General features: G+C 40.0%; 1 protein-coding gene across 2 annotated transcripts in view; it reads right to left on the reverse strand.

Moving 5' to 3' along the window:
• LOC103128135 (zinc finger protein 14-like) overlaps window positions 1-12577 on the reverse strand; it is a 222676-nt gene that overhangs the window by 63042 nt on the left and 147057 nt on the right. The window lies entirely within an intron of this gene.

Here is a 12577-nt window from a genome sequence, read left to right on the forward strand (position 1 = left end):
GTGATATCCCAGGAGAGACATCTTCTCAGTAGGAATACTGAATTAATGTCATTACCTTTATCTGCAAAAATTAAGACATTTACAACGGTTCTATGCCACTACTCAACATAAGAATTGTTGACCCTAGGAGTCGGGAGGTAGCACACGGGTTAAATGCACGTGGTGCAAAGCGCAAGGACCTCAGTAAAAATCCCAGTTTGAGCCCCCTGCTCCCCAAATGCAGAGGAGTCGCTTCACAGGCGGTGAAGCAGGTCTACAGGTGTCTATCGTCTATCTTTTTCTCCCCCTCTGTCTTCCACTCCTCTCTCCATTTCTGTCTGTCCTATCCAACAACTACATCAACAACAACAATAACTACAACAATAAAAACAACAAAGGGAAACAAAAAGGAAATAAATACAGAGTAAAATAATGATAATAATAAAAAAGAATTGTTTATCCCACGTGAATGCGGGATAGTCGGGTTGTAGTCAGCAGGTTAAAGCGCATGTGGTGCACAGCTCAATGTCTGGAGTAACAATGCCAGTTTGAGCCCCCGGCTTCCCAGCTGCAGGGGAGTCACCTCACAGGTTTGCAGGTGTCAGTCTTTCTCTCCCCTGTCTTCTCCTTCTCTCTCCATTTCTGTCTGTCCTGTCCAACAATAAGAACATCAACATCAATTAACAACAACAATAAAAACTACAACAATAAAATAAGAAGGCCAACAAAAGGGAATAAATATTTTAAAAAACTATTTGAAAAGAACGTTGGGTAGAGAGAAAAAGAATGTGGGAGTCAGGCGGTAGTGCAGCAGGTAAAGTGCATGTGGAGAAAAGCACAAGGATCGGAATAAGGATCCCAGTTTGAGCCCCTGGCTCCTCACCTGCAGGAAAGTTGCTTCACAAGTAGTGAAGTAGGTCTACAGGTGTCTCTCTCTCCCCGTCTTGCCCTCCTCTCTCCATTTCTCTCTGTCCTATCTAACAATGATGACATCAATAAGAACAATAATAATTAAAAAAGGCCAGGGGGTCAAGTGGTGGCACACTTCAATAAGTGTTCACTTTATAGTGTTCAAAGAACCAGTTCAAGCCCCTTGGTCCCAACTACAGGAGGAAAGCTTCATGAAATGTGAAGCAGGGCTGCAGGTTTCTATCTATGTCTCTCCCTTTCTTTTTTTTTAATTTAATTTAATTTTTTAAAATATTTATTTTATTTATTTATTCCCTTTTGTTGCCCTTGTTGTTTTAGTTCTTATTTGTTGTTTTTGTTGCCTTGTTGTTGTAGTTATTATTGTTGTTTTCGTTTTTGGATAGGACAGAGAGAAATGGAGAGAGGAGGGGAAGACAGAGAGGAGCAGAGAAAGATAGACACCTGCAGACCTGCTTCACCACCTGTGAAGCGACTCCCCTGCAGGGGGGGTGCCGGGGTTCGAACCGGGATCCTTATGCTGGTCCTTGTGCTTTGCGCCACCTGCGCTTAACCCGCTGTGCTACAGCCCGACTCCCTGGCTCTCCCTTTCTATCTCCCCTGCCCCATCCATTTCTCTTCGTCTCAATCCTTTATTAAATAAACAAATATTGTTTTAAAAATCTACTTTAAAAAAGAGAGAAAATTCCTTTTAGCTCCTTCCAAGATGGGCTCACTGTTCTTAATAGCTGTGTAGTATTCAATTGTGTATATATACCACAGCTTTCTCAGCCAATCATCTGTTGTTGGGCCCCTAGGTTGCTTCCAGGTTTTTCGCTATTATGAATTGTGCTGCTATGAACATAGGTGTACACATATCTTTTTAGTTGGGTCTTATGGTGTCTTTGGGATATCCCTAGGAGAGGAATTACTAGGTCATACGTAAGGTTCACGTCTACCCTTGTGAGAGTTCTCCAGACAGATTTCCACAGAGACTGGACCAATTTACATTCCCACCAGCAGTGTAGAAGGGTTCCTCTGTCCCCACAGCCTCTCCAGCACTTGTTGCTGCTGTCCTTTTTGATGTATGCCATTCTCACGGAGGTGAGGTGCTATCTCAATGCTGTCTTTATTTGCATTTCTTTGACAATCAGTGACATGGACCAACTTTTCATGTGTTTGTTAGCCATTTGGATTTCTTCTGTTGTGAATATTCTGTTCCTATCCTCTGCCCATTTTTGGATGGGGAAAGTTATCAGAGATAGATGGGATAGGGAGTTCTAGTGTGGGAATTGTATGGAGCTGAACCCCTCTTATCCTATGGTTTTTTTTTTCAGTGTTTCCTTTTCATAACTAATAAATAAAATTAAAAAGAGACAGAAAATGAAGATTCTGAATATTAGGAAGTAAGTATTCTAATGAACCTCATTTATGCCAGATTCCATTATTCTTGGTGGAATGATTTTATTTATTTTCTCTAGATTGAAGATTAGATAAAAAAAGGGAAGACTCCACAGTAATACCCATGAAGTTCCCTTTTTCATGTCTATCTGTGTTGTCAGGGCTTGAAACTCAGTATTTGGGTATGACAAAGTAGCACTTTACAACACGAGTTATGTCTTGGTATTCAAAAATTATTTCACAGGTGCTTTCTGGTGGCATACCAAGTGGAGACCACAAATAATCACCTGTGAGAAGTCAGATGGGTTCAAGAATCATCTCTCCAACAGCTGTAGAGGGAAGTGTCACAATTGTACGTGCTTCACAGCACCCTCCATTTCTTATAACTATTCATGTCTGTATATATGTAACATGACACTAAAGAATGGTGACACTGAGTCCCAGTAATAATACTAATTGGAAAATTAGTTTTAAGAGTAAATGGCTGTGGAGATAGCATAGTGTTTATGCAAAATATTTCCATATTCGAGGCTTTCAATCCCCAGTATCAACATAAGCCAGAGTTGAGCAGTACTCTGATCCGTCTCTATCTCTCTCATTGAAATAAACAACAAAAAATAAACTAGGTGAGTCCTGCTTCCCCACAACTCTGCCCCACTAGGAAAAGCTTGAGACAGGCTGGGAGTATGGATTGACCTGTCAGTGCCCATGTTAATTGGGAAGCAATTACAGAAGCCAGACCTTCCACAATCAGGACCCCATAATGATCCTGTGTCCATAGTTCCAGAGGATAAATAATAGGAAAGCTATCAGGGGAGGGGATGGGATATGGCATTCTGCTGATGGGAATTGTATGGAATTGTGACTCTGTTCTCCTATGGTTTTGTCAGTGTTTCCATTTTATAAATAAATAAATAAATAATTTAAAAAAAAGAGTAAGTGAAAAGACAAATACAAGGGTGGGGGAGGTAAAAAAAATTTCTGCCTGTGGCTCTCAGGTTCCAGGTTCTACTCCTTCTTCTAGCATTTGCCCAGGTTCTACTCCCTGACCCAACGTTAGCCAGAGATGAGCAGTGCCTTGGCAGAAAGAGAGAGGCAGAAACAGTAAATTAAACATATATCAGTTAAAATACAACTTATTCAGGAGGAAAAAGATATAGAATCTGATGTGGGGCAAGTCAACTTACCCAAGAATCTGCCATCTGTTCCTCTTTCCCTGAATGTCTTTCAGGCCAGAAAATGGAAGACCAAACACAGCAATAGCTTCAGACTCTGTTTAAATCTAGCAGCACAGCCTCTTCACTGGACAGTATGGGCCCTAGATGGAAGATACTGTAGTGAATAAAAGGTACAATACCCTAGCTGTGCAATGTGAACAGAAGAGGTTATGGAAACACTTAGCGAGTTATCCTGCCTATTAAAACCACTACAAAGCCCACAAATTCTACTGACACCTCTCTGATTCTTTCATACTGTACCCGAACAACAACCCTCACACCAGAGGAGTAAGGGAACCAGCTACAGACAGGAGATCACTAAAGATAATTTATCTACTTCACAAGCGGTGAAGCAGGTCTGTAGGTGTCTTGTCTTTCTCTCCCTCTGTTTTCCCATCCTCTCTCCATTTCTCTCTGTCCTATTCAACAAACACATCAATAATAACTACAACAAAAATACAACATGAGCAACATAAGGGAATAAAAATATTTTTTAATGGTAACTTCATTATCAAGATAGCTAGAATCATCCAGAGGAGGGGGGGTTTTCCACAAGCAAACGGTTTTCATTTTATTTTATTTATTTATTTATTTATTTTTACAAAGTTGGAGCTCAATCTGAGTGGCTGAATACCTGACCAACCTCTGTCTCTGCTGGGGGCTGTGAGATTAATGTCCTTTGGTCTTGCTTAGGTTAAAATTAACCTAATCTATTAATCTATATTTCTTTCTCCATTCTTCTTCTTCTAGCGTTTGCCCTTCTTCCGTAGCCAGTCAACAATGTCAGGTTGAGCCTGATGTAAAGTTTGAGACCTCCATTATAACTATTGAGTATAATGATAGTAATATAGAGTAATAGGTACTTGCTTCTTGTGATTGTGTGTTTTTGCTTTGTTTAGGAAGGGGGGGGGTTGTGTAGCCAATCTGGAATAGTTTAATCTAAAAATTGATTGTTAGGGTTTTATTAATCTGGATTTTTTTGCAGGTTTTCTTCCTTGTATTTTTTTATTGACTTTATAGAATTCAGGACCTCATGGTTGAGAATCCAATGCTTGCTCCACTGCACCACCTCCCAGACCACTGTTTTTTTCCCTTTGTTTGTTTTACTTTTGTCTGTTTTTCCTTCTCTCTAGGTTGACCAAAATTAGTTACTTTGCTTTTTCTGTTGATTGGTGATTGGGTATACTTTCTATTGTGGGAGGAGTTTGCTTTTCTTTCCTTTTCTCTTTCATTCCTCCTTTCTGATTGGAAAAATCCTTTTCCTTTTGCTGCTGTTTTTTCTGTAATCACTTATGCATGTTTGTGTATTATCCTGTGAAAGAAGTTAGACTCAAAGTGGATTCTCTCTTTTCTATTTTATAGGTGATTACTGTAATTGTTTATTTTTGCCTTGTCTGTATGGTTTGGATTTGTTTTTGTTCTTGTTTTGGTTTTGGAGTGGAGGTGTTGCTTGGCTAACTGGTTTGAGTGGAACTGCATTAATCTTTGCTTCCGTGGATAGTATTGTATTTTCTGAGGCTTGTGAGTTCATCTGTGAAAGGACTTTGATTTGGTGTGCCTTGTACTCACAAAACACAACAACTGAATGACAACAAACAAGATAGAAAAATATAAACCCCGCCATGTTAAAAACATGGTCAAATCTACAATTAAAGCAGCTACTGAATGAATTATGCATATCCCTTTGAATCAGTGTTGTTCTATCATTTGGGTCTATGCCTAGTAGTGGTATTGCTGGATAATATGTATTTGTTTTTCCATTTGTATTTGTGTAAGGATTCACCATAATGGCTGACAGAACTTTCAGTATTTTGAAATATATTTTTAATATTTATTTATTTTCCCTTTTGTTCCCATTTTTTAATGTTGTTGTAGTTGTTGTTATTGATTTTGTCATTGTTAGATAGGACTGAGAGACATGGAGAGAGGAGGGGAAGACAAAGGAGAGAGAAAGACAGACACCTGCAGACCTGCTACACCAACAGTGAATTGACTCTGTTGCACGTGGGGAGCTGGGAGCTGGAACAGGGGTGCTTAAGCTGGTCCTTGTGTTTTGCGCCACATACACTTAACCCCGTGCACTACTGTATCACTGCCTCCCCTCTTTTTTTTTAGTAGAGCACTGTCCAGCTCTGGCTTGTGGTGGGAGGGTTGAACCTGGGGCTTTGGAGCCTCCAGCATGAGAGTCTCTGCATAACCATTATGCTATCTACCCTCTACCCTATCCTTTTAGTATTTTAAGTATGATTTCAACTTTTGAGTATGCTTCTCAATACTGGGGGAATAATCTTGCAGAGAAATGCGTGACAAGAATGGCAATAGAGGGGTTTTAGCTCCATACGTTTTAGCATCAGTTGTTACAAATATGAGACACTAAGTGGTGCACGTAGAGTTAGGAATGTAGACAAAGGGAAGTCTAGTAGTAGCCAGGGGAGAGCTTGAGAAGCCCAGATAAAGGAGCCAGGAGAGCTTAGGAGGCCCATCCAGGATTGAAGAAGACTCAAAACGACTCTCATGCCTGAGGTTCCAAAGTCCAGGTTCAACCCTCCACACCACCATAAGCACAACCATTAGCCACAGCTGAACAGTGCTCAGGTTAAAAAGGAAAGAATAAAAATGGACCAAAAAGCAGCAAAACCAAAAGCCTCCTGCAAATTGATGAAATCACCACTAAGGTGCAGGCTTGACCCATCGATGAGCTGAGTTCCAAGGATGTAAGCCAGGCCCAAAGGCTTCTGGAACATTTTCAGGTTTTATTTTAGTCTCTCCCTCACTCCCTCTCCCTTTTCCACTATCTTCATATATATATATATATATATATATATATATATATATATATATATATTTCCAGAGACAGAGAGAAACAGACAGTTACAGATCTGCTTCACTGCTTGCAAAACTTTTCCACTGCAGGTGGGGACAGGGGGCTCAAACTTGGGTTCTTGTGCACTGTAACATGTGCACCACACCCAGCACCACAAATGTTCATTTGCACACACCACCTTCCTCCAACTCCCAAGATATGTATCAGTAACTTCCCTCTTTTTCTTATTGAAATATTTTTCAGTTTTATTGGTGTCTTAATATTGATTTATAAAATTATGAGATAACAAGTGTAGAATTTCACATTGTTCCCTGAGTCCTGTGTCTCAATCTCTCCACTGGAATCACCAGCAGTTCTCACAAGGTTGAGGATATGGTTAATTATTATTCCTAAACTAACTGTCTATATTTGTCCTTTTTTTGCCCCTCATGGTCCAATTTTATTTTCTGTTCCACATGAATAATATATATTTTTTTATTCATGAAGAAGATAGGAGAAAGAACCAGACATCACTCTGGTACATGTGCTCCCAGGAATTGAACTCAGGATCTCACACTTGAGAGTCCAATGCTTTATCCACCATAACAACCTCATGGACCACTCTTTTTTCTTTTTCTTTCCCCTCCTGAGCACTGCTTTGCTCTGGTTTATCATTTGGCCAGGGATTGAACCTGGGACCTCTGGTGCCTCAGGTGGGAAGGTCTTTTCCATAACCATTATTGCCAGGAGCCATTTCTCTGCTTTATAGATGATAAGCTTTGAGACAACGGAACCCCTCAAGACAAATGTTAATTCCCCCCTGGGCAGGCCATTTCCCCTTAGGTAAAGCATTTATCAGTAATCAAGTGAGTCAACACAAGTGAGTCAACACACAGTTTGGTTCCTGCCATTTGTTGCAAGGAATATTCCCCCTTTGAAGTTTGCTCCCCCTTCCCCTCCTCCAGAATTCCCTCTCCTTCCCCAAAGCCTTATAATGCCTGTGTTCTCAATAAAATTTACAGCTTGATCAGAAACTTGACTTGCTGTCATTCTTCGTGTCTCATGTTCCTCCATTTCAGGTTTCATTGGGTTCCTAGCCCCTGTTCACCACCCTGCTGGTCGGGGCATTCTGGCGCCCGGAACGTGGTTGAAGAAGCCTTCTGGACCTAGAAACTCTGCTGATCGAGAGGGTAGGCCTACCCGAATTCACTGAGTCACCGCGGCCCGAGGGGGGTAACGCAAAGACTCGCAGAGATCGCTACGGAAATACCCGACCGTGAGTCGCATCTGGAGGAGAGTGTCACAGCGGCTGAGGTAAGCAAAACCATGGGACATGAATTCAGCAAACTATTTATTCATTAAAGGACTCAAGGAGTCACTCAAGACACGAAGAAATAGGGTTAAAAAGAAAGAATTAAAGAAGTTTTTAGATTATATTGGAAATATTTGCCCCTGGTTCCCCCAGGAAGGCACTATATATGAGAAACGTTGGAGAAATGTTGATTGTCTTAATGATCACTTGATCACTATCAGTCTTTTGGTCCTGAACGTGTACCTGTTTCTGCCTTTTGTTACTGGAATTTAATTAATGATATCTTAAAAATCTATAATAATCACCCTGATATTAAAAACCTTATTACAGAGGGTGAAAAGGTCCTCCGGCAACTTTCTCGTCCGCCGTCTAGGACAAAGACCCCATCCCCATGCCCTTCTGTGATTATTGATCTTGATCCCCCAGTACCCAGTCAAAATAAAAGCCTCCCAGCACCTGATGAAAGTAAAAGCCCTATTCCCCTCCCTACAGGTCCCACTGCACTTACTAAAGTTCCCTCCATTGACTCTCCTATTGCTAATTCACATGAGAATGAAACCCAGCATTCTTTCCCCCACCTCTATCCAGTTTTACAAAACCTCCCACAAAACCCCCCCTCTCCTGAAGCACTTCCCGCGGAGGATGAGGCTTTGCTAGTAAAAGAGGCTGCCAGATACTACAATCCTGATTGGTGTCCTCCTCCCTTTAATTCCCCTCCCTATATCCATGCCCCTGCTCTCCAGCCTGACCCTCTCCTTGACAACCCCTCCGTCAGGAGGGCACGCTCAGGGGCCCTTACAGGAATATCCACCCTCTGCAAGGTCCTTGCTGACCGGAGAGAGCAGCTTCAATTAATGAAAAAATAGCTGCAGTCACAGAAGAGCTTACATTTTTAGCCTCACCAAAAAACCCTAAGCCCAAAAAACCTAAACCCAATCCCTAAAACTAAAGTTAAAACTAAACCATCCAAATCAAAACCAGTTTTGGCTTTCCCTGTTACTCGGAGCCAGGCTCAAACTGGCTAACCCTAACCCCTATGCTCTTCCTTGTCCAGACTGCCTCCCTACACCACCGCCCCTCCGTTTTGTGCTCTGGTCCTTGACTTTGCCAATAATACTGATTAAACCACCAAGGCTAAAACTCAACTAGCACGAAAAACAGCTTCCCTTAGAAAATTAGTAGGAAAAAAAAATGAGAACATTTACAATTAGTTAAAGAACTGTGGGCTCTTGATTTGGCATTATCTTAAAACTAGTCAGCCAAAAAAGATCCAGCTTTTTCCCCTCTACTCTGAGAAAGCTTAAAACCAGTTCTGAGTGAGATCTTATGGCTAACAAGCTATTCCTTAGAGAAAGAATAAAATCAATCAAACAAGATGTTCTCTTTAACTTAAAAGCTATTAATCAGAGAACCAGTACACACTTTTGATAGAAATTTAATGATTTGTTTCTTTAAAACTGTAAAATGTACCTTAGCCCAGAAAAAGAATTCCAAAGATTTTTCTCTGAGCGGCGGCGGTAAACTAAGCCCGCCTGTTCTGCCCGAACAGCCAATCACGGCACAGAGCCCCTGCTACACAGATTGGCAGACTGCAGTCAGTCACTCCCTAGCCACTAATGCCCCTCCTGGGTAGACAGTCTGTGAGTTAAGAATCCAAAAACCAAAGCGGTTTTTCAAAGGGAAAATTTTTCTGTTCACCAAGAATGTCTGTTTTAAGTCTGTGCTAACCTTGTTTTCATTAATGTGCGTTAACCCCTAAGTAACTAAAGTTTGTTTTAAGTTTTAAATAAGATTTAGTTAAGCTAAATGTGGTTTTAAAAATCCCGACTCATAGAGTTGGCACACCTTTACCAGAGTAAAATATAGGACAGTTTCGTCCTTCTGATAGCTAATATCAGCATCAATTCATTAATTAAAAGATTTTCTGAGATATCTAGGCATGGTAAAATGCCTCTGTAGTCTCTCTCACTCTTGTGAAAATTGTAGATATTACCAGCACCTCAATACCAACTGCCAATGTTTGTTAATTTAATTCCATGCTTGAACTGACTTTCTAATAACCCAGTCAGTGTAGAGCAGTGGCCTTGCCAGGAAAAAAAAAGGGTTAAACATATTGCTGGCCTGATAAAAAAATTTTCATTCAACAAAATTATTTAGTGTAAAATGGTCATCTAAAAGAAATGTTAACAGTAAAAATTTATTTTAACATTTCAGCTATGAGGTTTATCTTAGCTTTTTAAGTTACCTATCCAAATCAAAGTGAAAGATCAATTAAGTTGTGTACCCACCCTTGTTCATAGCTGCCCTAAGGGTGTGATAGCTTTGTGATAAACAAAGATCTTAACAAACAAAGTTTAACATTTTACTTAAAATTGTTTAAGTGATTTCAAAAAAAAAAAAGCTTTTAAAATACTTTCTCAACTAAACAGGCAAAACTGGCTTGGGTTAGTAAAAGATAACACAATGGTTATGTTAATTATTTACATGCCAGAGGCTTTTGCGCTGGTTTTCCTCTTTATATCTTTCTGCTTTTAAAAATTATCTGGTTTGTTTTAAGACACTGCCAGAGGTTTATTCTTGATAAATTAAGGTAATAAATGGTGTTTTTGGTCTGATAGAAGATTTGTTTTGGCAAATCCTGATTTAACAAAATTAATATTTTGAACATTTAAACTATGAGGTTTTATTTTAGCCTTTTAAGTTGCCATATTAGAGTTCTAAGGAACAAAATCTATTAAGAGTTTTATATCTATGCTTACTCATGATAGCCTTGTGATGAGTAAAGATCTTAGTAAACTAAAGGCATAATAGTGTGCTTAAACTGTCTAATCAGTTTAAAATAATGCTAAAATGGTACACATTTTATCATGTCAACACATTAGGTATTTACTTTCTATAACATATTGGTTTATTTTAATAAAGAGCCTTCTAAAATCATTAAAAAAACCTCAAGCCAATTCTAACCATTAGATCATCAATTAACTTGGTACAAGTTCTCTCCCTATGTAAATATTATAGGTACATCTGCACATGAAGAACTGACTGCTCATATGATAAGATTTAAAACTAAACATTTTTAATTTTTTATTTATGGGTGTGTGATGACTCCTAAAGTCACTCATATCCTAAAATTTTTCTCATTTTTTTTACAAGCCTCTTAAAAATTTTAATGCTTGACCTGCCATAGTGAGAGCATTTTACTGGCTCCTGCATTATTTAATTAAGATCTTGCTATTCAGACTTTTAAGATTAATCTCCATTGATAAAAGCCAATGCTCTCTGACAGATTGATGTAATTCACCTGCCCATGTTTAGTAAACAAAAAAACTTTTTTCTCAGTTGATATTTTTTCTAAATTTATGTGGGCTACAGCTCAAACAATAAAAACTAAAACCGTTAAGCTTAATTAATTAAAAAAAAAGAAGGGAACTGCACCCCCCAGTATTCAGTTGGCTAAAGTGTCAATGAATTAACATACTAAATCTTTTTAATATTTACAAAAATTTGAATTGTCCATTTATTGTATCTCATTGACAAAGCCACCCACTTTTCCAGTCATAGAGACATATTCTTTTTCTCTTTTTTCAACACTGGATGTCCATGTTTGTTTTCCTTTTATTATGGTGGATGACATTGCTCTTGCAAAATCCACAGAGTCCCTGTTGGCAAGTCCTTACCACAAAGGACACCATGGCAGTATATAGTCCAGCTAACCTCACCAGCTTATCCAAGTCTTCTCTTTCTGCTGACCTACCACTGCTGACTTCATCTTTGCATGCTTATTGACTGCTCACTTTTCTCAAAATATTCCTCCATGTTCAAGGAACCTCACCTTGACTTCTAATGTGTATGCACCTCCTCTGTGTTTTGGTACAACACCATCCTATATTTTCATGTCAATTCTTCTCTACCTGGTCCTTGCCTCCTAGTTTTGCTTGTTCCACAGCTGACCCTCTATGAAGAAGAAAAATTTCATCAGTTGGCACTGACCAGAATACCAGACGTGCTGTGTTTCTTCCCCTGGACATCACATCCACTGACTGCTTCCCTTAGACTTGCTGGTGGCACGCTAGGACACTCTATATATTCTCCCATGAATTTTTTGACAGATTACAACAGGTTATAGACTCCACCACAAATAGTCTTGAGTCACTACAGAGCCCCTTATGAGACCCTTATTAGTCTTTTGTTAATGGTTACCTTAGGACCCTTTATTTTTAATAAGATTACTGATTTTATAAAATGGCAGATTGACTCCTTGGCATTAAAACCTTTGCAAATACATTATCACAGACTTGATTTGGCTGACAGAGGCCTGGCTGAACCTGAGGATGACAGACCCCCCTTTTCGGATGGCATAAAACTCAGAATTATGCATCAAGACATCCAACCGTGGCAGGGCAAGGACACCAGTAAGGGGTGCAAGGCAAAGCACTGCAGGGGGAGGACCCTATTGTCCGCCTCTGAGTCCCCCATGAAGCAAACCTGATTTGCATGGAGGTTGGGGTCAGCAACAAAAATTGTTTCCCTAGAAACTGTGGCTCTGCCTCCCCTCCCCAAAAAGACACCAAGAGCCTTATAAGATGCGGGAAGGTTGGTTTTGCACCCACCCCGCAGGAGGAATCAGGTCAACACTTCCCTCCTCTGGTTACGCCCACCAAACCTGCTGTTAGGGTCTCTGCTCCTCACCCACATTTCCTGCCTCAATTTTAAATTATAACAAAGGGAGGATATGCCAGGAGCCATTTCTCTGCTTTATAGATGATAAGCTTTGAGACAACGGAACCCCTCAAGACAAATGTTAATTCCCCCCTGGGCAGGCCATTTCCCCTTAGGTAAACCATTTATCAGTAATCAAGTGAGTCAACACAAGTGAGTCAACACACAGTTTGGTTCCTGCCATTTGTTGCAAGGAACATTCTGCTTTGAAGTTTGCTCCCCCTTCCCCTCCTCCAGCAT

The sequence above is a fragment of the Erinaceus europaeus genome, chromosome 13 (assembly GCF_950295315.1).
Source record: "Erinaceus europaeus chromosome 13, mEriEur2.1, whole genome shotgun sequence".
In the NCBI taxonomy this organism is placed as follows: domain Eukaryota; kingdom Metazoa; phylum Chordata; class Mammalia; order Eulipotyphla; family Erinaceidae; genus Erinaceus; species Erinaceus europaeus.